The sequence below is a fragment of the Varroa jacobsoni genome, unplaced genomic scaffold (assembly GCF_002532875.2).
Source record: "Varroa jacobsoni isolate VJ856 unplaced genomic scaffold, vjacob_1.0 scaffold_1262, whole genome shotgun sequence".
NCBI lineage: Eukaryota > Metazoa > Arthropoda > Arachnida > Mesostigmata > Varroidae > Varroa > Varroa jacobsoni.
Window position 1 is genome coordinate 342,382 of NW_019214164.1, and position 26,003 is coordinate 368,384.

A 26,003-nucleotide genomic window follows, 5' to 3' on the forward strand; every position below is an offset into this window, starting at 1 on the left:
AAAAAGCTAACGAAAAACAAACATCTCTGTTGATTTGCGCAAATATGAGTCTCCTATCTTCATCACTGGGCAAATGTGAATCTCATATCAACTGTGCTTATGGGCTAGAGTTGTACATATCTCTCTTCTTCTCAAGTATTCACCCAATTTTGAACTCGTTTCCCATTCAGTCTACCGGTCACACATGCGTTCGTATAGTGACGTCGTATAAATATATGATGAGAGCGACATAAAAAAAAGATTAATTATCATATTTTCACGATGTTGATGATAGTAATCATAGCCCTGAAAAATAGTATGAACCAAGTTTCTCAAGGAGAGATGCACTGTTGCCTATGATGGTAGGCTATTTGTGCCGGTGTTTATTTCCCAGTCGTTAAGACACGTCTACGATATAGGATGCGTGGATTGCGGTTCGGACACTGCCACATCGGTTTCTCTGTAGTCACCCTATTTGTCGGCGTCGTCATCTTCAAGCACGTCGCGCCATGCTGGTTGCAGCCATCGGCCCTTTTTCCTATAGGTTGGTCCGCTAGTAGAAAAACGCTAGCAAAACTCTTTCGTTAGCTTGCTGGCGGTCTTCGTTTTCTTGGCGTCGTATGTTCTTTAGTTGGTACCAGTGCCGCGGGCGGCGCTCTGATCGCCGACTATAAAACATGCTGGCCTGAGTGTACCCGCCACACTTGTGGAATCGGCAAAGGTGGTGTAACGGCAAAGAGATCTGCAAAAAGTTCACAGAAAATCATTATTACATTAGTCAGTGTGTTGTATGTGCTATTATTTAGCGTAACTCAATTGAACTATTAGAGAGCACCAACGAAACGAGCCGAAGGGAAGAACGAATGTATATGAAAATTGAGTTGTGAAAAGAAGTGAAAAGTTTCAAGCGTTCAATTAAACTTTACTAGTTGTGCTACGGTTAGATAAAAACAAGTTAACCCATGGTCGAGCAGAAAAGTTAGAGATAGTCAAACACGAAGGCAGCCTTTACGTGAATCACGATTCGATATTTTGTGGTAGACTCACTTTAAGTTTTATTTCGTTAGTTCTCGCAAGCTGATCAAAAGTCGACGGACCTCGCAGGTGAGTAGGATACTGCTGCATAGGACACATATTTCTATGCACATGGCCCTGTGATTGTTTGGGCATATGGGGATGTGACGAAAAGAAAACGATGAACTGTGTTTTTTTTCAATGTTCTTATTAAAAATTTATATAAGCGATTTCTGGGTGATCCAAGTTAAACTTGGAGCAATTCTGACACTTTCTCGAATAGCTCCAAATGAGCTGTGAATGAGGTGTCTTTAAAGTTTGTCTATTTGAGCAATAGCTTCAAAGGAGCACAGGCACTAAGCCTTCCGTCTGCTCTATTTAACGGGCAGGTTCGATAAGTGCGCGGAAAAAAAGGAACGGATCCGTTCCAGACGTTCCCGGTTAATGTTTCCCTTAAACAAATCAACCTGTTTTGACCTGAGCCGAGAAAAAGCTCTTCTGCCCTTATCAGGTGTATGTCTCGCAACGAAGCCACTGTATATGAATAACTTTTCTACAATGCGCTGTCGTCTTCGTCTGCACATAAGCCATTATAGGCCAACTTTGATACACGTAAGCCATATACGAATTTCTTTGGGAGTTACCGACCGTTAGGGCCCCCTAATAGCATAAGTGGACTTCGTTTCGTGCTGGGAACGAGCCAGCCAGCCAGCCAGCCAGCCAGCCAGCCAGCCATCTATCTGTCTATCTGATGGAATGCCTAACGGCGATACCGGACGTACAACTCGAATCATGAAGGCAACGCCTTGACGGGTGACATAATGGCAATTATGAGAGACTACTTTCTTTTTGGAGAAAAATCGTTGGAGGAGAGAGAAGGATGTTGGAAGGTTAGTCGTTTCCTGAGCAAGTTTTTCCACCAGAGTAAAATTTTGCCTGTCGCTGATCAGACTGTTGGCAACGACGTCAATCGTGGATGAAACGCGTGCGTTCCTCTATCATCTACGGTACGCGAGTATTTTTACCACATACATTTAGTACTGCGCAAATAGAGAAAAGTTAATGTTGACCGTAATGGATAGCAATGCGAACATAATAATTTTGCCTGAACATTTTTTATAGCTGTAAAATGCCCATCTAGCACGTTTTAAATCATGTTTCAGCTTGAAGACCGGCCAGCCTACGATGGTTTACGATTATCAAGTTAAGATCTATGTTGCGTAAGTATAAATCGTTAAGGTAATAAACAACTACGTAAAGACATAAGTCGTGTATCTAAGAGCAGACATAGGACATATCGATAGGTTCACCACAGAGGCTAGAGTACTACTGGCATCATCTTTGTTTGAGGCTGGCCACATGACATGTCTCTCAAACGCTGCGCTATTATGCTTTCCAATGTTTGATTCCGAACACGACTACATTGAACACATCCCTGCACATAGCGACATTGATTAAAGTTTATTTCTAGGTACCTTCCCGTTCACTAGCTCTTTTTTTTTTGCTTTCATTTGGTAACAGCTACGAGTAAAAGGTACATCGAAATGGTGAGTGTCGCTACGTTAGTGGGTCAATATTGATCATTCTAAATCGCGTTGTTGATGACTTTGTTAAGCAAAGAGGCTGGATATTTGCTTTGGTTAAACGAGGATATAAAGTAACCATCGGTCCGTGCTTTCCGGCTGTAAAGATTCGTGAAATATTATTGCTGCTACCGCGAGCAGAATTTTCACTAAGCAGCTTTTACAGCCACAATCTTAACCGGTATCACCGTGGTCTGCAGCTTTCTGTGCTTCATTAGTCTTATGAAATGCGCGTTTGTACCGGTTCTCTCAAATATGACATCTTGACACTGACTCTATTCTAAGAAATACTCCACAAAAGCCTGCTTTTTGAATTTCCATTATTGCACGTTGCAAGTAGCGTCGCTCCTTGTACCACGTGCCAAGATCGTCGAACGAAGATCATAGTCTACAATCGCGTGAAACCCACTCAAAGTACTATTTTATGCTTGTGCACTAAATAGCTAAATACATAATTGGAGATAAAACGACAATATCAGCTTACGAATGCTACATGCTAAAATATAAGCAAACGAAACACAATCTAGATGAAGCATGACGAATTTTCCTGAATGTTTCTATTGGGGATGAGGTTCGCAGAAGCGTTTGCGCCTATCTGTCCGTGCTTCACGCCAAAGCTAATACCAACAGGAAAGATCTTACCGTACGTCTCATTGCGAGTATGAAGAGTAACTTGCCAGTAATACTGAATAACACTAGAAGGAATCGTCGTACTGGAAGCGTAAGGGTCAAGTTGATTCCTCAACGACTTGGGGGAATATGGATACATCTCCCCAAGTTCGCACACTCTCGGTATCTAAATGAGAATAATTTTTACTTATCCAGAGTCGAGTGGAAAGCATGAAAATCGAGTCTTTGAAAACTAAATGTTTACATCAAACTTTCAGGTACCTTTGAATTGAATGCAGGAACTGGCAGTGTGGAGGGTAGGATATCAACCGCTAAGGCGTTCATCATAGGACCCGCAGTTGACATCATACTGTCTGATCTCCTAATTTAATTAACGACGAGTTGCTCGTATGAAAAGGCTATCGTACATTTAACACAAGTTTGATATTAGAACTGGGTTCAATTTTGCTGGGTATGTGTTTTCCGATAACAAAACTGCCCACACTGTAACAGCTATTCAGAAGCAAGTGATTTCATCAATAATCGATTCTCCATTAAACAACAGTGTATCTGTACTGTAGTGTAAAAGTTTTCAAAAAAAAAAACTCTTCATCTTCTATACTTGTATATACCTAATACATCTGGTTCATACAGAGCGATTTCTTTGGTTCAACAACTTCCTGCTATAGTGATGCAGAAGCATGAATAACCAGCTAAAAGCTCTGCTCGAAATACTCGGTTCATCCAGGACAGTGGCCAAACGATTTCATCATATTTTGCGGCTAATATACATACGGGACTGGGTATGGGTGACGTTACTATATTCTTATAATAATCCATTGCAGATCGGAGAACAGATGCTTGGGTAGCTGCAAAACGCGATTGGATATATAGATAGGTTTGAAATTTGTTAGCCAGAGTAGTCTTAACCATTCATATTGGACCATTTAAAAGATTACTACTAGGTTTTGGTTCGTTAAGTTCTTGATGATCCATTCATATAGGAATTATTTGTTCATCATAGGCACAGCTGTACTGCTCTACAGGCTCTAGCAGGAAACTTCGTTTAGGAATGGCCCACTGACTCGTAGCGTAAGTGTTGCTGGGCGAAACTTTCGGGTTCGGAAGCGGACCTCTTCGAACAGTCGAATAACACCCAAGTCCTACATAGCATCATGCACGGCGCTATGCTCACCCGATACTCTCTTTGATCAAGCACATCGATCTTAAGGTTTCAAAATTTTCGGTCAAACTTTAAAAACCGAAAGCTGTAAAAGAACTGCTATAGAATTTTACATGTCAAATTTAAAATTTGCTATTCTTACTTTTTATAAACGCTAATAAAGCTGTTATATTAATTTAGGTTTTACCCGATGTCTATTCAATTTCGAAGAAATTTCCGCTGGCCTGCCTAGGCGGGTTCAAAAGCATTCGTTGACCCATTCGTTGATTAACGTTATAAAATACCGAGGGTGGTTGTTTTGCTGAAAAGTTTTTTCAAGTCATCTTCGTATGCCTGGTTTATAACAACAAGAGAAACCTCGTTGAAGTTTACTAAACAGGATTGATTGTCGCATTTAATATCGTTGCCTAGGAAGCGACACGACCGAAACAGCCAAGCTCCACTATCCGAAATTTATATCATGACCCCGGGTCAGACATCGAAGGCAATGTACCTACGGCTAAAGTCCTGATGCCTCCCTAAATTCACCCTTCGTCCCATATGAAACCGCTGTTCCAGTCTCCGTCGTCTAGGCATACGTTGTCGGTTGATGCCATTTACAAAGCTCGAAATAGCTATATAAGTTTATACCGTCCTATCTAGGCCCTCTGGATAGGACGCTTGTGGCCTTACTAAGACATGAGCCGACCAGTCAACACGCGGATGGATATATAAGGCTAAGATTTCACTAACTTCGCTGATGCATGCGACTAGTTGTCAATGTTCGTGCGATAGATACCACCGACAGACGCCACTGCCTTTGTTGATACGGTATCCGCGGAAAACATTGTAAACTTTGTTGTTGTTGTTGTTGTTGTTATTATTCGTTCTTGATGATGCTAGGTTCGATATGTCCGACGCAAAGCACAAAGGTGACTCGTCTCGGGTGACGCTTTCTCTATATGGAGCACGCCGGCGCCACAGGAGTGCAAATTCCCCTAACTCTCGTCATATACCCGTGCGTATGTTGCTCTCATTAGAGCATCACTTACTTCTAAAGAAAAGAAAAAAAAAAGGACGTGGGACGCATCGTTTAAAATGGCCGCCGTTGACGATAACGTGTGCAGTCGTAGGCATGATCAACATGGGTTGTCGAGATTAGGTGTGATCTTACTATTAATCTCCGCCCATGTTTGTTTACGTTGTTTTCTGATCGAAATGAAAGTACTAGTCCGTATCTACTGCCGGAATGATATATATTCGATGACGTAACTTCAACGTGGAGCGTGATCGTTGTTGTTGTAGTTAGTTGAAGTAACATAGGTATGAACTAATGCGAACAATCTGATAGCGGGGTCATTGTTATTCAGTTACTAACGTACCTAAAACAAACTTGGAGCCGGAGAATGGAGTCATGCACCAATTAAATGCAAATTTTGGCAAACACTTCGTCGACAGAATCACTTGATGTATTATTCTAATCAGATAGTGCCAAGCTACCTTATTGCCATATTGTTATCTAATCATTTTTAGCGGCCTTCGTGTCCTTTCATACCGTAGCGTACGCAACACAACAAACGACTTCAGGTCGAACTATATATTTCGTGCATTTTCACTCATCCAATGATCACTTAGTTCTCGTTTGATCGAATCGCGAAGAGCCTATTTCAACAACAGATTCACACCTTCATATTACAGTACACTAAATATATACTAAGAATTAATACAATGACAAACCATTGCACGATCCATTAAATATCGGTTCTCAAATACGTTACTCTGTGTCGGTACGCTTTTCTTAAGGAAGTGATTGTCGCACGGAACGAACAGTGGAAAAAGGCCGCTATCGGGTGATTCTATGGAGAATCCAAAACGCTTCTCTGGCAATAGCCTTTTCGTTGTGTACATCACAGTACGCTCCATCTGATCTGTATATACGAGATAAGTATTCATCCATCCAGCCATGTGCGCGTATTACCAATATGTGTCAGCCTTGTAGTTACCCAACCATATGTACATATACCGTATACCATTAGAATTGCTATGCCTTTTGTCTACAGGCTGGTCAAAGACGATGCCCGTCACAGTAGTTTCCGTTTAGTTAGTGAAGTAAAATCGGACACGAGGCGTACGTAATTTACTGTTAAAAAACTGCTAGAGCAATTGTATGTTGCTCGGCCATTCGTATAGTGAGAGGCGGGATGGTTGTCTGATTGCCACATAGGTGTGAGCTAGAAGTGGTGATACGGCTCGGTTTTTCTACGAGATGCGACTACCCACACGACAGCATCTTAGCAGACTTTATCAATTCAACCTCGCTTGTGATAGACGGCTTCAACACATAATTATAATAAGTTCATTTATATCACAGGTTTACAATGAAAATAAATAATAATACGTGGAGAAACATCATGTCCTGAGGTTTGGCTACTCCAACTTCTTTTTTTCGGTATAGGCACAAGAAACACTATGTGTAATGCAATTTATAAAGTACTATGAGTAGGCGCAAAGGCGATTTTTATTCAGTGTGATAGTCCAGTGATTTCGAAGGTACATATAATTTAACTTTTAGATACATATAACTTTCAAATAATTATTGAAGAAATTTTCTTTTGTTACTGGATACACTATAATTTTAAGTAACTCAAGCGATTCTCTCACCTCTCTGCCCCAGCGTGTTTCATAAGCGGAGCAGATTGCCAACTTAATGAAAAAACTACGATATAATTATATTTTTGTATTTAAATGTTTACCCGTTAGACTACTCCCATCCTTTTAACAAGTTTGCCCGTCAGTAGAGAAGAATGTGAATTTTGTTATACCACTCGTAGATATGCGGTTGAAACCGAAACAGTGTTTTAAATACGAGTACGTTCGGGGGTATATTTTTAAAAAATAGCTCTCTTTACAGATTTCGTTAATTATTTCTCGCGGAAACACCCCATACAGTCCTACGCATCTGGCTGATAGTATTGGCAATAAAGCCTATTCGGTCGACAACTTATAGACCCAATAGTTTATTGTGCTTATCGTCAGTTCGAATTGTGATTACATGTTCCATCTACGTGTTTTGATCGTCGGGTACGATATGTCTTCGTCTGAAAAACTACCAGAGACTATCTGTTCGGAACTAATCACATGTCTAGCAAAACGAGGTGCATCTGCTGTACCGACAATGGGACGCATAAATGGAGTCTGTGAAGGAATAACCGTTATTGCATCACTAACAGTTTGGAGCACTCGGCACCTCGCGGCCTTAGCTGCGCCGGTAAAGTACTTCCCCGTAGTTGACAGCGTTCCTTGCAGATTTTCCAGACATTCTATCTTCGTTCTGATGGGACTTTCGGAGTATGCTCTCACTTCTCGATATAGAACCGCGTCATGAAAAGTTTTAACCCCTCACTCTGCTCCATTTCTCCATATGTATGTATATATACGATGTGCTGAACTAATTAACCTTTGGCTGAAAAGGCGAGGGGTCGTAGTTCGAACGGTGCCAATTTACACGACAAGATTATATATATAGGTACGATATTTCGCCCATGTGATGCGAGTCATTCATGATATACGTCCATTGCTTTCTCGTCTTTCAGTACGGCACTACTATGAACGCACTGTGCTAAAAGGCGCTCATACGTGTATTGTTTCTCGATGGGCAGCTCACGTCAACGTTATACGTTTACCACTTTATATTTATGTAATTAATGCTTGGCAGCTGAGATTTCGTATACCCTTCAAAATATTTACTACTCGCTTATAGACAAAGCCGAAATAGCAGGCATTACGGAGCAGTGTGTCAGCGATCTTTAGGTGGGCAGTTTATTAAAAGTGATCCGAAAAAAACCCAGAAATGAATTATTTTATCGGACAATTCGTTGAAACTTTTTTTTTTGAAACAAATAGAGGTAAAGCTAAGAGCGTTCCGTGTATTTTCGCCGACATGATTGTTTTTTAAGAAAAAAAAAAAAGTCACGTGTTAAAAACGGGCATTTTCGTACGACATTGAATTGCTTGTCACTTGTTATTGTTGCTGAGGGTTCGTTAACAATAAAAGTGCGTTTTAGCACTTCACCTGTGAATATCGCTGATACAATGATGTTGCTCATTTTCCGAATAGAATCTAAAAATGACTCTCTAACCTTGTTTTAGTTCTATATAGTGTAAGAACATAAATCAAGTATCGTTTTTTGTTATTAGCGCGTAAGATTGACAAAATTTGCCGATACAATAAATAATAAAAGCATTTTACTGTAGGCAGAGGAAAACCGTAGAGGCAACTAAGACATTAGAAAAAAATGTAAACATTAAGCACATTGATTGATTGATTGATGAATAATTTAGACCAGAATTTAACCAATTCGTTTCGTCTCGTCTCGTCTGCTCTAGATATACACGAATCGCCTATCAAACGATACATGTCCTATGCATACGGCTTGAAGTGTCCCTAGAAGTGTCTGTCTTGCCTGATCGCGATGCAAATGTCTCTGCTCAATGAAGCAATTCGCGCTTGCGATATTCGTCGGCTTTGCGACACGCTCAGGGTGTGCCACGGGATGTCTGTTTGTGATTCTGTATGCACAGCTGTACATAATAATTGCCTTTGTAGGCAGAACACAATCAGCCACAGGCGAATATCAATACGTCTGCCAGTCATTTATTTGCTTTAACCCTAAAAGTCTAGATCTGAGACCGTGTTGAGACCCGTTAGACATGTTAGGACATGATGTAATATCGTTGTCTGATCAGCTGCCTTGGTCTGCCACGTGTCGGAGGCTATGTGTGAACTTCCGCTGTCCGTCTAAACGACAGTAAATGAATACCAACCCGCACAGATTAGAGACAAATTGCTCCTTTATTTAAAATAATTAATTAAATACAATTTAATGAGCATTCAAAGGTTCGGTTGCCACGATCAGGAATGGAATAGAAACAAAGGCTCAGTCAAAGTAACTACTACTTCGATGTGAATTCGTCTTTGTGAAACGGCCGAACTCATTTGTTGTGCCTTCGTGTGCTGTTCTCGCTTCCTTTGTTGTGTCGAGTTCGCTTTTGCGTTGTACGTACTTATTTCCGTTTTTCAGGGATTTTCACGATTTATCGCATCAGGTTCCAGTTGCACGCTATATATATGTACCCCTAGAACTATATACGATGCTAGGCCAAATAGCACCACTCGGTCCACAGGTATCAGAGGTCGTGCCCTTTCCCTACATTCTTCTTTTATTTTTACGTCGAATGAACAGTGTACACTGTGTGGATGTGTGACATTCTTGGGCATAGGTGTACTTTGGAGATATCCTCGTTCGATATACGGTACATAAATGTGCTGTTAGGGTTGTTAAATTTAATGGACATTGCCTTCTTTGTCCACACTTAACGAATACGCCCTGATGTGTATGACAATGCGTACAACGAGTATGATTGTTTGAAACGTACATTGAACGAAGCAAAATAACAACAAACAAATTATTTACAGATAGATACCAAATCGCGATCCGCTAGCTCTTTGTAAGCGAGGTAGCTTGATAGCGTACAAAAAAAACGTCTAAGAGGAGAGCTATGCAATGGCGCAGAGTTGTCGATTTCGTTAGCAGCTTCTGATAGCGCTCTGTACAGTTTTCGAGTAAAACACTTGTAGCCCTCACTCAGGCCGCTCACACTGACTAGCTCTAGTTCTAGTTCTAGTCTTGCAATCCATCCGTGTAATGCTTTGAGCCTATGAGTCAGCTTCGATAACGTACACCCATGTTGATTCCTTAAGCTCACATATGGGAAACCGACAGTGTCTTCATAGAAAGAGTACTCGGTCGTATGGCTACTGGTATACGAAGACGCATGTAGGTTTTGTCTCTTCGTATGTAGTAGGTTGAAGCGGTAATGGAGATTTCGTAAGTGGTGCATGGCGCGCTTCTGCGATGTCCACTGCTCATGTCGATGAGGTAAGCGAACGCAATGTGAATAAAATGACGCTTCAGTCCACTCTAACGGGTCCCTCCACAGTTTACTTACGCTAAGTTTCACTTAGAGCGGCAGAAACTAGGCAGGCAGTCGGCAAAATACGTCTGCAAGCAACGTTAGATTGTGGATACTTCTCTGACCGTATTTGACAATGCCACATTTCACTGCACAACCATGCACGTATAGGCTATTTTTTATGAAATCTACTTCATATAAAATATACGTTCAACTCAATTTATGTACGCATGGTCAAGGTAGCTAAGTCATTATTATGTGTGGCCCTCAAGGGTTACTCTTATACAAAGATGACCATCAAGTTCTGCTATGTAACTATGGGAGAATTATTATCAGTCTAACCCTGTTAGACTTAATTAAAAACAAAATCTCACTTGGTATTCACTGGGGGTTCTCCGTCGCAATGTAAGTATTTTTATCATGGCTATTTAGTTTCATGTTAGCCTTTAGGATAGGCCTTCTCAGTAGTATACACTTAATATCAGTAAAGCACAGTGTACAAATGTGAAACGATTTACATCACCAAATAGGTTGTATCAGCAAGTGTACTTACAAATAGTCATCTATAACTCGTTAATTAAATACGTCCTAGTAAAACTGCCTCGTTGCATGTTTTTCCCTGGTGTACTAACATTTTTTCTACCCCCAGAAGGGTTTAATCTAGTGCCTGTTGTAAACAGATCTACGATGTGGTTAGAAATCCGACATGGTGAGGAAGGAAAGCAGTTTTCTCATATGCTTACAATACGTGGGGGCTATAAATATAGAATCAGTGAATGATAAAACTCCATGTAGTATCAAATATAGTTTATCGAACGAAAATGACTCTGTAAGCTTGATTGAAACATGTACCCAATGTAAACCAATCTGTGAAAGTAGCTACGTTTTTTTACAGCAAGTTTTCTCCTAGGCCGTACCGCCAGTACCCGTTTTCATTTTTGCTAACAAAGTATTTGTGCCAGCAGGAATGCATATCATGCAATTTTGTTCTTTAAAAAAAAGATAAACAGTTCCTCAACATTCGAGCAATATGCGGCGCTAAACACGTGTCAAACTTAGATAGTCAACAAACAGGTCAAAATTCTATTTCCTTCAGGAGCAACGGTTACTCACTCGTTATACAGTCGTAGATAAAAACTAGCGTTTCGCAATTCTAATACAATAATAGTAAATAATTATGATGAAATTACGTAGCAACGACTGCGTGAGTACGGGTATTAATCCTCGACTAACACTTGTGTCTCTCTATGTGTTTGCTTCGATCAATGACCGCATCCTTTATCGGCAAACTTTTAGGTCCGTTTGGTCCTGAAACTTGTTACGTTATCGTGAACTGTGCCGATAGTGCGGTGCCTCTGAACGATTCTTTCGGCGACACCGCCGCTCAAATGTTTGCTTTTTACCTTTCATTGTTTAGTTAGAGTCTATTTATACGTTAATTCTGCTTCTAGTGTACCTTTTTAGGCGTGCATGTATATTTGTGTGTGTTAGACTACGTAGGGTTGTTGTTATCGATGCCGCTGATGCCGATCCAAGACAACAAGGGCTGTAGACTGTACTAGCAACCTGCACTCAAATCGGGCGTATATCGTATTATACACAATTAGAAAAAACCTGTTTTGGTTAGTTGCCGCAGCTATGACACTACTGCTGCTGCTGCCTTTAACAAACGCGTCTCACGTTAGTTTCCCTATTCCGTTTCACGATCGCGGTATCCTTTCCTCCGGGGTAATTACAGTCTGTCTCAAGAGACATTACTGCCAACGCCCTGCTAGGTTTACGGTTACATATTGCCCTATCAAAGCGTTTTGCTGCATGCGTAGAACAGATTATGCATCGAACAACACCTATGAGGCAGTAATAATACTGTAATAGAGATGATATGAAGACCCGAACTTTGACTCAAGCAGGTTTACGAAAATAGAGCACTTCAACCAAAAACGCTTGATCTTGGGAAATGTTTACACGAATTTCAAAGACCTCTAAGATGATGTATAATTCCAGTATCCAACATTATGTCTGTTCCCTTGAGAGGAATAGTGAGGCTACAGTGTAAAGCAAAATTCAATTTCTTCAATTAAAAAGAAAAACGCAGAAAAATCTGATCTACAGTGTGTCATCAGGCATAAACGTGTCCTATGGAACAACCATAGTGAATACATGAATCAATACGGGAAAAACAACATTTTTTGGCACAGGATCGAAACGGGTTTTTTTTTTTATAAGCCGGCGGTGGCCGCGTCCTCTAGGTGACCCTAAGCGACTTAATGAGTGGGACAGGATTATGAAAGGACAAACGGGAGTCGCATATTTTCGAGAATATGGTTTTCTCCTTCCTTCCAGTGCCGTTAATTGCTGTCAGGGAGTTAGTCGACGCCTGAATCTGGCTGTATGACCAGAGTGAAGCACAAGCCTGAGAATAGATTCGCTCGCAACGGGAGACAAGGCCGGCGCCGATTTGATTTCGATATTTATTGAAGATTAAAATTGTGGTTATCGTGTTTGCCTTACACGTTCTCCTTGCCTGCGGCAGATTCTTTTAGGCGCGGCCTTTAAGCACTGTTCTTTAGGCACTGTCTAGCCCATCTAGGCCAACCAGGTAGCGTCGGAGTTCCAGTGTATTTGCTTCTAACTGTTTTAGGTGCAGTTGCTTTCTTGGCCGTTCCTATTTGGACCACACGAAAAAGCGTTAACGTAATACGCCAATGGCGCGCAGTTAGCTCCTAACCGGCGCTAAAATAAAATCAAATCCAATCTTCATTATTGACTTGGTGTATAATAGTAGCCACAGAAACAAGCGAACATAATAATTATCGTATTACGAGAAATTTAATATCAGCGTGATAGTGCCTTATCTTCTGTCTCACAAGTGTAGTAGGGACGAAGTGCTTTGTTCATTTTTCAGCGTAGCTTACTTGAACCTAAAGTTCATAAACTGAAGTTCCATATACAAAGATCTAGCGAAATTCGGCATTTCAACACAGATGAATATTCGTCTCATCTGGTTAGAATCTGCTAAGAATTGTGAAACATAATACTAAAATATACCTGCCATCAGAAAACTTATCATGTTCCATAAGTTTTAAAGTAAAAAATGCTCGGAGTCTCAAAAACCGATCAAACATAATGTTACATGCTCGCATAAACTACACTTTCATCATCACAGACAACTTCGATGTTTAAAATAGAAAAACACGTAAAAGAAACAAAACTTTGATAGCTATCATGCAGTTCCTTTATTAATAAATATACAAAATTTCAGTTAGCATCTTGAACAAGTTTCCTACTCTTAAAGTGCTCCAACGCTCAATTATTAATCATAACAATATCCTATCTATGATACGAGTACACATTCTTCCCAAAAAGGATTGTTTGTTTAATATATTAAATAAAAAAAATTTACATAATTACTGTTATTAATTATTAGTGTACGTAGACTCGACCATTTGGCGCGTATATTTTAACTCATGTCGGGTAAATAACCTGCTACTAAAAAACAACGGCCAAATGTCATCTGCCAACTGATGACTTTGGTGTGACTAGCCAAAACACTATATAAGTTTATAATGTTAAATCATCTTTAAAAAAGCGTAGTAGGTTACCCCTGGGTAGCTGCCCGACCAATTCTGCTGATCATCTACTAGCCTAAACAAATTTCTCAGACCTTAATGATTTCCTCTTCTGCCGTATAATCTCATGTCGACTGACTTATTTCCGGATCGCGAAAGTTCTGCCGCTTGGAAACTCAAACTCAGAACAAAGAAAAGGATGCGGCAAACCGAGCGACAAAAATAAACCCCGTAGAAAAATTATGGTTCCGTGAGCGGTTCGATTGGCATAACACGGCTACATTTACTTGGCTAGCGCTGGAGTAATATACTTTGTAAATATCTATCCCTAGAAAAGGTCGAACTTGTGTACTAACACGAGTTAACTAGTGATATTGAGTTGGATAATCCTCGATGAAACCTTTGCACATGTAGGACGCGTGACACGACCATTACAAAATGCGGACGACGAGTACCGGCTATCCTTATACGAAAAAATAGAGCTCTCTTTACCAGTCCTAGCCTACCATCGTGTTCAGATAAGTACCACGGTCAACGTGATCTGTTGAGCATCTTGAATTTGCAGTCTCCTTAGATATCTTGCAGAGGTAAACAGTAAAAACTTCGACCGCAGCGCACTGTGCGATAAGCCAATTAGAATGAACATTACGAGTCTTTATAATCAACGTTCTGTTCCCCGTAAATGTCAGCAGTAAGCGCTAATATAATGCGGTAATGAGCAATGTCTTCGTCAATATGAGAACTGTGGTCAAGTTGAAGTTCCAGATGTACTGGATCGTCCAAGAACAAATACGATCAGTATGTACTCTGCATGGGAATACTTCTCTCTCATGTATGGTTTTCATATAAAAAAAAACCAACGATTTGTTTATGCCGGTCTAAATAAAGGAATAAATCAGTGCCTACTACCAACAAAATTCCCGTTCGATATAGAAAAGATTCGGTCAGTTGCATATTGGCTGCATTCTTCTTCTCATCTAGTGACCTTACACAGGTCCTCTCTACAAATATGCTGTAATAACCGTTTAACTAATGCTCAACCCTTCCGTTAATAAACTATATTAAAGATCTATAATAACCTAGAAGTCTACGACGTAACAATTTCGAATAGAAGGCGTTCGCCGGTCGTGCCGCTCACTAACCAAAGTTGCTTTGTGGGAAATGAATCGTCTGGTTTTCGGCTCTCTTTGGCCTTGTTTATTGTATGTTTTCATTTTTGAGTTATAGACAAGTGTTATTTGCTAGAAGGTAATGATAGTTATCGATTTCTAGACGCTTCCTTAAATGCGAAAGATCAATTACAGCCTTTGTCAGATTCAGTCAGCAACCGTAGCGCGATCTATGTGTCTGGTTCGCGATGGATGTCATTCCGTGATTCCGACGCCGTGTTAAAGCTCAATGCTGCTACTCTTCAATGAACTAATACTATTCAAGTATAACAATGGACTTATCAGATTTTTTTGGAAAGTTTACCCTTACAGCAAAAGCGTAAAGATTCAGATAGCTTTCGAAGCACGTGTCTAACCAACAAGAACTCTTTCCACCGCTAGACGACCATATCTGCTTAGTGTTTACCGGGTTTGTCGCTTTTAGGTCGATATCAGCTGACAACAACAATACTGCGTCAAGGGAAGACGACAACAACGGTATTGAACTGATGTCATCCCGTGCCTTGCTTTTTAGCATAGCAAAAAATAAATTAGCACCAGGTTCTTTACTCACTTAAGCAGCTATGAATACGGAATCATACATATTACTTACTGAAACAAGTGCTATCGATGCTGGCGAGTCGATGCTAGAGTATTCGTTCTAGTACGGTAATGGTGAGAGGTTTACTCTTGATAATGAACGTATATGAGTTTTTCAGTTTTTTTTTTTCTTTATAGGGTCAACGCTTTAGCTACGAGGCAGCATTTATAACTTCGTAGACCGTTTACGTTCTGAGTTTTACGTCCGACATCGCCGTTTGGTGTTCGATGAGACGGCTGGCACGAAACGAAGTACATCTATGCCAGACCAGCACGTGTCTCTAAGGTTAGCAGGCAAATAGGTTAACCAGTCAATAGCCACGAGGGCTTATTAGATCCACTGTGCAGTGAGTGACTATACCTTTTCTAACACATGTTTTTTTGGTATTTGCGAACATACTTCTCTATAGAAAAAAACTGATCCTTTTCATCATCGTCAGTCTTTTTCTGTATAATCGGTTAGTTTCAATCTCTTTTTTATAACCAGTGTTGTAGCAGTGAGGTGCGCTCACTTAGGCACTGGTGAATTCTAATCCTGCTGCTGCTACTACTGCTACTAACGACTTGCGGGCATACGCCGTCTTCGCAGTAGACATTTTGGTATAGTCCTTGTCGTTGTATCGTTAGATGGCTTTGTATCCTACATCTGTCTATTTGGCCGAAGTCACCCTTCCACTTGTCTGCCGTCTCTTACCCACCAATTTCGTCCATCACTCCGCTGATGTTGTTGCTGCTGCTGCTGCTGCATGGAGAGCGAATCGCCTACCACCTGTATAACAGCCTATCTACGACCCATGTCCATGCTTCGTTTTGCTATTCGTACCTATGGAACCCCTACGTGGATGTAGAACTATAACTATGGGGATTCAGAATCGGACCATTGTCTTTGGCTGTTTGTTTGGTTACTGTCGTCGACGTTGGTCGGGCTGCTCCAGCTATTTTCGACTGCAACGCCAGTTTTGGTAGTAGAGTCGATTGTCTTTGGCCTGAGGGGAGGCTGCCGAGGCTGGGGTAGCAAAGGTAAGCCTCTCGTGCTGACCAACAAACTAAACGAACTATAGGCATAAGGCAATGAGTAGCAGGGCAAAAGGCAAGATAGTCCTTGAGCTGTCGCCTGATTACTAGGGCAAGACCAAAACCCGGCAATCGGTAAAGGCAATGGCTATACAAGCAACAACATCAATGAATTTGCTGGCTAACCGGTTAGTCATAGCACTGCAATTTGTAGATGTTTACCGCGGCTGACGATGCCTGCTGTCATCCACACTGCTGTAGACGCAGATTTGTCTACCGCTCCAGCGAGTGGGTTAACCAATAGGTAGTTTTACCACATCACACACACAGACACACTGAACTAGAGCATTTTCGTCAGACTATTAGGCCCAAGCTAGATAGAAATGTTAGCAGCTGCCAGGAAGTATTCTCAATTCGTCAGGCTGCAGATAGGGCTAAATCTGTTTCGTACATCGGCATACCACTTCCAATCGCTGGCTATTCATCCTACTTCGGTCAGCTGAAATGGCGGTAAAAATACATCAAAGTTGTTCATGAACATTCAAGAAAAGAATCTCTACCTAATCCTGTCGAATCTTTATTGATTACAGAAAAATCCAAACAAAAAATAAGTGAAAGCAGTGAAACAATTGATATACTGTATTCGACCTCACGGTTCCACGTCCCTTTTCCTGATTTTTATCCGGAACTTAGAAGCTTGTAAATAAACTAATTTTTCGCCCACGACGTCTTGCCATCGACGACACGCTTTGGCTATCGCATCGCTACTGGTCTCCTATATGTTATAGCTAGAACGAGAGTAAACCTATGGCAAAAACTAGTTCGTCGTTGTCAATTTCCTACGACAACACGTGACGAAACGGCGCCCAGAAAGAGTAATCGTTTTTCGGCTTTGCAATCATTCGAGGACTCGTCCAGGGCCTCCGCTGGTCTTTTCGAAGTCAGGCAAACTCATGGTGCTTACCTATCGACTGGCACCGACATCGCTCGTGCTGTTTACCTATGGTCTTTTAAGTTTTGCTATTGCACTTATTGCTAATGCTGTTTACGTTGACAGTAAAGGTGGCATTTTTACACAAGCGGTCCTTCTAGCTAGAAATCCAGCCGGACGCCCACTGGGCACGGCAATAAGAAAAAACTCACAACGGGGCTATGCTTCTTAATACTTCAACTCAGTGCAGTACAACAGAAGCGGTTCAACGGACACGATAAAGCAGTCCGCTCACTTCCAAGTTCACACGAAAAATACGCAGCCCCTTCTCGGTTTCGGAGTAGTTTTCGCGTAATACACTGCAAACCCAAATCAAGTAAAATTGTAGAGTACTGCAAGTAGAAGTGTTGCTTGCAGAAGTGCCCGCTTGAATGCAGTGTCGTAGCTACTTTTTTCATCGTGAACTGGTAGCCTTCATCGAATGAACTTGGAAAGATGAAAGTTAGTGATAATTTATTACTGCGCTATTATACGTTTACCGCAAGTCTAACATGCAGAGTTATCTATCAGTAGTAAGGTGCAAAAAAAATGCGGTGCGCTTTGAGGATACGTACTAACAAATTGCCAGGAAAAAATACCTACTACAAAAAATAGACCCTACTAAATATTCGGCTGAAGTTTTCTAGTAAAGAGCCTATCTGCATATTATATATAAGTCAGCCGATTTTCAGATGTTTTTCGTCTGCTCGATTAAACGCGAGTCGTATCATCAATGGTACTGATTATATTAGCTATTTCAACAGATACAATTAGCCTAAGGCTAAACGTATAATCAAGCTAGAGACAACCTGCTGCATACGAATCCACATAGATACACGTGTTCACCTATCCACCTATATCAACTCGTGTATATACCTGGTGTATCCTTGACGATGTCATAGCGTGTTGACATAATCGTACGTAACCTTCCGTCCATAGTCACGCTGTTAGCGCTAATCTGTGGCGATCGTCAATACTTTATAGATTGTAAAATCAGCCGCTTTGAATCCACTATAGCGCACATAAGTTCGAAAAGTCCGATTGGTCTAACCCAGTTTCCGCATACATCCCTATAACCTCCTTTTGCATCAAAACTGCAATATTACGATTATTAGCATTACTGTTACGGTTTTGAGTCTAAATGCTCTGCTTCCTCTCAGCGGCACTCATCTGTTGAAGTGCAGCATACCATAATCTAGCCCAAGACCAAGTTCCCTACCGAATGAAGATCTTCGGTTTATGACGCTCTGTCCACTACAGGACACTCTTTTTTGGTCTCCAACCTCCTCGAGTTTCTTCCTCTAACAGACAAATACGTTTGATGAAGAGATGATGAAAGGTAACAGAAAAGAAAAATGGGGCAGAGGGAAGTACATCAAATGATACAGTTATACCTGTTAGGGAGCCCACCTGGGAATACCAACCTACACAGCTTCGCGTTTGCTTCTTTCCATTTGCTGACTGCGTCGTCCATTGGTACGCGGAGGTCCCGACAGTAACCTACACGAGGACGACAATACCATTCAACGTTACACCTCAACCAAACATCTTGTCTCCCGGACGTTAATAGACAGATATATGTAATAAACATGAGAAATATGTGGTGGTCTGGGCTCAAATTCGAACGTGGACACGCTGTGTTTTGTGGTGGTAGTATGCCGTCTGACAGAATGCCTGAAAGACACAAAGCTCGAAGCTGAACTTCAAAGATTTGAAGTTATCATATCTTGCTGTCTATATGGGTTTATGATAAAACTGTACTTGCAGACTGATATAAGGGACGCTCAAAATGCATAAATTAGAAAATGTATTATAAGTTATAAATACAATATCCTTGCTTTTCCTGATAAGTAGGCAATAGTTAACTACCTAGCCGCCAGCCATCATTCTTTCCGCAATTGTCAGTTGTCAACAACGGCAAATGAAAGGTCAGAAGTATACGGGATAGCGAGAACTGTACGGCGAAGATAAAATGAAATGACCAGACGCCATTAGCACTCTTCAGTTGATTCGGCGGAATAATTGAAATCGTTACTGACTAAGATTAGCTGCTAGCACGATAAGGCTAGCGGAAGTAAATGAACAGTATTAGATAGGCAGCTTCCGCGTAATTTGGTAGTTTCGGCTTGGAGTCTTCTGCTGCTTGACTCAGCTAACAATGTCGATTCTTACGTGATCCTTGTAACTAGCAGTTTCCTGATAATTTATTAACCGAGCTTGGCTAGCGCCAACGTATAGCAGCGGCGGAAATAGCAACAACACTTATTCGGTTATACCTGAAAAACAAAGCCGACGGCGCACCGGAAGTCAATACCCATTTTCACATAATAAGGTTAAGAGCACATCGTAACCATATGCGCCTCTAGCTAGCGTCAGTATGAAGACCTGACGCTTTTATCACATCTGGTGCCAAGAAAACGCCAGCTGTCGTCGTCAGCAGCCTCCTTTTCTTTAGGAACGCGCTAATACGAAACTAATCTACATTGCGAGGAAGATTAGGCTCTCTTTCCGTCCCTTACTGTCTCCTTTGTATTCGTCTCTCGCTAAGCTTTTTTATAGCAGGCTCATCACGCAAATGCATGTATTATCTATAAATGAGAAACGAGACAAAAGCAGCTACCCGAGCAGCCATCAGGTGATAAGAGCCGATGACCCCGTTTGAACCCTGGATTATGCTTTTCCTTTTCGTGCAGCGTGTATCCGGGTGTATGTCTTAGAACCTAGCACGTGGCAGGCCCACACGTGCGCAGCTAATGTGTCGATTCGACATTTAAAAGATGTTATCTGCTAGGAAAACAAAAATATGATCCCACTCGTCCGCCAGGAGGTAGTCGTTAGTCATCCATTTAGCTACTTTACTTTTCTCGCTTACATTGAAATTCCATTACTCTGTCGATGCGTGCTGAACATACCCGTTGTCCCAGATCTATACAGAGATTTATAGACATAAACGTTGAGGCACGCATACATACTTTTTGCATTGCAAACATGTATACTGGTAGCTTCGGTGTGAAAAGTCGAAGAGCGATACTACCATTATACCTAATGGCCTCTTAGTACTCCCATTTAGCCAGGCTGTGCTATCTTTGTCTTGCAGCCACGTGACACGATAGGCCAGCACATGTTAAGGTCGCATGCGGTGCCCGCACCTGCATTGCGTATTGTTACTCGACTGGTTTTCTTTCTAACACTATGATCCTTGTCCGAGAGCGGCAAGCTTGTCGAGCTTGGGGGTCGTGACTGCGCTGGAAACAACCCTGCAACACCTTATGTACTGTTCGAGCCTGGTGACCGTCCGACTCCCGCGCGGACAACCACTGCTTAGCTATCTGCTTCGTCTAATTCCCGAGAACAGGCAACACAGCCAATGGATCGACGACGGCGAGTCGAAAAACAAACCACTTAGGCTCACAGAAATGGCCTCGGCCAGCTTAACTTATCGCATGACGAAGTCCTTCGATTACTTAAGTGATTATCTATTTAACATCATTTACATAAAATAGGAAATTCTTACAGGAACCAAATTTCATATTTTCTTCCTTTAGGACCGTCGGAGGCTAGTTTCGTATTACATTGGGTAATAATAGGTTGTAGTTCACTAATTTATAAGTTAAGCTAGAATAGCTGGTAACGGATATGATTGCGTTGATTGAACTATTACTTTTGTTACCAATATCTATAGTTGATTTCTGCTCTCATATAAGCGTTTTAGCTGTAACCCCACGGTTACAGAAGGGAGCAAGTAAATCGCTTTGTCTGGAAAGGTCACTTGGCTTCCGCTGGGAAACGCTTCTGAATTTGCTTATTGAAATATATGTGTGTTATTTAATACGTTAAACACAGATCAATTTTAGTATGCATGGAATAAAATGGTGTGCTAGATCTGATATAATTACAATTAGTTTTACCTTTTACGTTTTATCATTTGTATGCAATGCACCGAAAACTCGTGGTTTTTTTCATCGGTAATACCGTTATGTTTGCCTAATTGTCCTACAGTAGAGATTTCAATTTAGTTCACCAGTCTACAGACTACTATCGTACATATCTCTTACCTACATAGGCCGTGCCAATAGTCAGTCACGAGCGATCATCACCCTCAACAACAACTACTACTGGGATAAATAATATAAACCATAAATAATGGAAAAAGACACAAATAAAATCCGATTTACTTGCTGCTGATGAGTGCAACTGAATGCATGTAGCACAGAACTAGTCGTTCTCGACTGCACAGATAAGCATCGTATTTGCTTATACGGAAGCTGTTGAATGTGGACGACTACGAAGTTTGGCCAATATAAGAACTTGAGCAATGTAACCCAGTAGTTGGGAAGAACTGAAAGAACCGCTTTCTGCTCCTCTGCGGATCAACCCATTGATCCCAGGATAACAAGGATTCTACTTTTAGCGGTATTTTACGCAAGTACAGTGACAGGTCTAGGGGTATATCAAAGCAGTGAGGGATGGAAGAATTATTAGGGAAGTGAGCAGTACAACGATATATAAAAGCAAAGTTTCAAAAGCATATGCTGAGTCAGAATTGTCATCGCGATTTACAGTTGCCTAACAAGAGTTTTATAAGGGCACACACATGGGTATGTACATGCATGCACGCTTGCACGTGTGGCGTCCCTAATATAGCTAGAAGCATTTAGAACAAACGATAAGATTCGTAAACTCCACTCTACTTTGGCCGCCGTTTGCCAAAATTTGATTTTCTGCCTATTAATCAGCTTGTGCAATCGGATTGGCTTAGTCCAAAAACTTTTTACACTAATCCCGCAAGTGATTTTATCCCAATCTGATTCTGCAGAGGGTGAACGCCCTCGCATCTGTTCGAGTTCATCGCTTTGGGAAACTCATCTGTCTCATCTAAGATTCATGGATAAAATTAGGTACCAAGAGTTCTTAATTTGTGCCCGACTGAAATTACTACTATGGATAAGGGCTTTGTAGTGGTCTAAAAGGTTGTTGGACGACGATTAATGTCGAGTTATTATATTTGAAACCCTTTAATAACGTTCGGTTGCAAAACGAATCTACACCGTTTAAAACCATTTTGTTTTGCGTTTATAACAAAACAATTTATTCAGAGATATTGAAAATTATCTAAAAGTAAAGTAAAAGAAATATGGTTCAATGAAGTATTGCACTTGGCGTTCGCCGAATTTCTATCGCCTCGTAATCCAATAGTTTCGGTAGACACAGGAAAGAGTCCAGAGCTAGTTTTGTTTCTATGAGTGATGATGTGAGCACAAAATATGATGCGTACGAGGAGAGACTGAGCAAGATTCGTTAGACAGACACATTTCAATGGCTGATTAACGTTTCCGTCAATTCCCATCAGGTCCGATCCAAGAATCTGATACTGTGGATTAGGGATAGCAATTTAGACGCGCTCGAGCACATGGTTGCCGTGCGACTGCTCGTTACACATAGAAGTTTAGGTAGAATTACTGAGTACTGCAATATAAATCGACGCTGACTCTAGGCGGGACCACAAAATTCGTATTCAACATCGTTCATGTATTACATATATGCATATGATAGACGCCAAAAGAATCAGCTAGCCCAGTATCAGTGCATAAAGCCAAGGGGGAATAGGACATAATTGGCAAGCGTATTGTGTCTTGTATCCGGGTGGATTATTATCTAACGTGGAGCAAATGGCGGCGGACAGAAGAACGAAGTAAAGTAGCACGTACATGAAACCGAGAAATATGGCAAGTGCAGAAGCGTCGCAGAAAATAAACAATCGGCGCAGCCAGATTGACATATAGCGCTCGTACGGGTTTGACAACCAGTACGCCAGAAGGTCAAAGAAATGAACTGTTAACTAACCGTATGATCGTGTTGTGGAATAAAAGATGTGTGTAAACGTAATGCTAACTCGAAGAAATCTACTTCTTGTGGAATACCATTATCGTCTTATGGAGAATAAAAGCAAACAAAAAGGAAACGAAAAGTATAAACCGTCGTGTCACTTATAATATACGTATCTTTAGCATTCGCCCATTAGTTTATTTGATAAGTACTTACAATATGTGGCTCGACCTGTTTCGCTTTGGTATCGCCCGTATCTCCATGTTTACGTGAAATTCCTTTATAAAAAACATTACATAATTTATAGATGATTCTCAATACTTCAAATGATTTAATATGCCTACGTAGAAGGAAAGATACCTGTCTTTGTGTTAGATTCCTAATCAAAAGTTCACAAAGCCTGTATTAGCAGATAAGCATAAAGATATGCTATAACAAAACGCATCTTTAGCAAATATCCAAATCAATTGGATCATCATTGCGTATTCTCCTGTTTAATGCTGATATATAATAATAATAATAATAATAATGATAACGAAATTCCTCTAAGAGTTTAGTTCCTCAACACTTTCCAGATCCCGTCACACGTGGAACTACGCAACGGTATTGAATCGGATGCGTTTTTCGAAATATTATACTTTATCCTGTACGTTCGTTGCTTTGTAGATGCTCGTCCTAGCTACGTATTATAGCCCTGGAGAACCGATCAACACGTTCGTTAGAGAAAATACGCTAATGCGATCAATCTACCTCAAGGCTTGAGCACTCACGCACTATTCTAGAAGTATAAAATAATCGATTGCTGGGCGCACAGCTAGTTCATAATAGGTATCGTCTTTGTTTTTATCACTGTGGGTCGCCATGACTCATAATATCAGATGGGATCTTCAATAAGATTCCTGATAGGGTGTATTTGCATCGTGTGCTTCAGGCCGAACCATAGCGTTTTGGTGTCGTTCTATATACTTGTATCTAGTGGTTGTAGGAGTAGGGCAGCGGCGGCCGTAGTTTATACGTGTGGCCAAGTGCGACGTAAGCCGTCTCTGGCATCTCTTCTCATGGAGATTTTGGCTTATTTACTGCTGTTAATAAGCTGCACAGTTTACTCTAACGAAAGCAATGTTTGTGCCCTCTATGAAAAAAGACCGTTTAAGCGGGGTCTGTTTCCTGCTGGGTCGTACAGCACTTTGCCGTTCCTGATTTGTTCCTGGGAAAGGTGGGTAGACGCTTTCCCATTTTAAGCTGCTGCTGCTGCTGCCATTGCAAGGTAACCGGAAGTGCGAATTGTGACTTGCTTAGATTTATCCGTGGTGACAGAGTGTGAAACAGGACGGAGAAAAAGAGGCAATCCGGATGGAGAAGACTTATGGGCTAAGTAAAATGAAAGGAAAGATAAGGAATGTTAACGCAAAACGCTTTTCGAACTCTGAACATTGGACAGTTTTTGCTGGATTCCTGCGGGTATGAGCATAACAGCTAGCCAAAGGGGTAACGATCCTTGCTCATGATAGTACGTTGCTCGAACTATCGAATTAGGAAAAGATATATACAGACGCATAAAGGTTAGCTGCAGATGAATACGCAGTGGTTAAACGATAATGAGAAAAAGGGCGTAGGATGTTTGGAAGTCCTTTCCCTGCTGTTGAAACTATAAAGATCCTTCCATAGTAATGTACATGTTTTACTTCTTCTATGCCGCAGGGGATGGATGTCTGCTCACTGGTACTTCCGCTGTTCGCTGGACGGTACGCACGCAGAATGCGTACATAATTATGCTTACTAATCATAATAAACAGCACGGTGTTTTTTCTTGGAACTTGGAGCACCAGTACACGACGTCAAACAATAAACGCAATACAAACGGACAACATAAAAATCCCATTTGTGTGCGTGAGCCCACCCGTCGTTACTACTGTAGCTCAGCTGTTACTAGACGGACCAATGGGCATCTCATTCGGATTTCGTTGAGTGGCTAAGCTCGACAGAAATCGCGTCATTGACACAAACCACCGTTCACGATCGTCGAAGGGAATGAGCGAAAGAAAAGACACCAGAGTCAGGCTTCAACTGCTAGCTGCACGCTGCTGCAGGCTTGTAAAGCTGATGACGATGATAGCAACAGAGCCGAGCTCAAAGTAGACCGCTCCAAAGGACGATTGAGGCATGAAACGACAGGCATTCAGGTAGGACTATAGCCACCACGGCAGGACACGGAAAAATGACAGACAGATGAAACGTGTGTTCAGCAGAATCGTCGATGCGCCGAAGACGTCACAAACGGAGCCGATATGAGGAGGCAGACAATGTACTGCAAAACGGCGAGGCGTATTCAGTCAAAACCCGAACTGTTGTTTTTGTCGGGGTAAATGAAGCTTCGGTGTGATGGAGAGGAGGAGGCAACGAGTATAAACTGATTAGAAATACACGATGGAGAAGTTGGCCCGAAGCTTTGATGCGTTTGCCTGCAGACGAGGGTTATTAATTCTTGAGGAGGCATTTAAGCCTAGCGGGTTATTAGAGAATATTAAGGACACTTTTGTTTTCTAACCAGTTGCA

General features: G+C 41.3%; 1 protein-coding gene and 1 long non-coding RNA gene across 8 annotated transcripts in view; one reads left to right on the forward strand and one right to left on the reverse strand.

Annotated features, from left to right (window-relative positions):
- The first annotated feature begins 358 nt into the window (after positions 1 to 358).
- Positions 359 to 26,003, forward strand: part of LOC111268142 (uncharacterized) — a 38,909-nt gene continuing 13,264 nt past the window's right edge. The window contains exons 1-5 of one of the 7 annotated variants that reach the window (XR_002685026.2): positions 359 to 1,083; positions 1,383 to 2,000; positions 2,157 to 2,213; positions 3,464 to 3,502; positions 4,210 to 4,554. The gene's annotated coding sequence lies outside the window, so the exon portion shown is untranslated. Of the gene's footprint in view, positions 1,084 to 1,382; positions 2,001 to 2,156; positions 2,214 to 3,463; positions 4,555 to 5,250; positions 5,366 to 6,150; positions 8,248 to 26,003 lie in introns of those variants that run through there. The other 6 variants (XR_002685022.2, XR_002685023.2, XR_002685024.2 and 3 more) reach the window with 6 other exon arrangements.
- LOC147752426 (uncharacterized) lies at positions 9,181 to 19,133 on the reverse strand. The gene is made up of 2 exons (XR_015314084.1): positions 19,046 to 19,133; positions 9,181 to 10,409 (listed from the first exon to the last, which is right to left on the reverse strand). It is a non-coding gene; the product is annotated as an uncharacterized LOC147752426 (long non-coding RNA).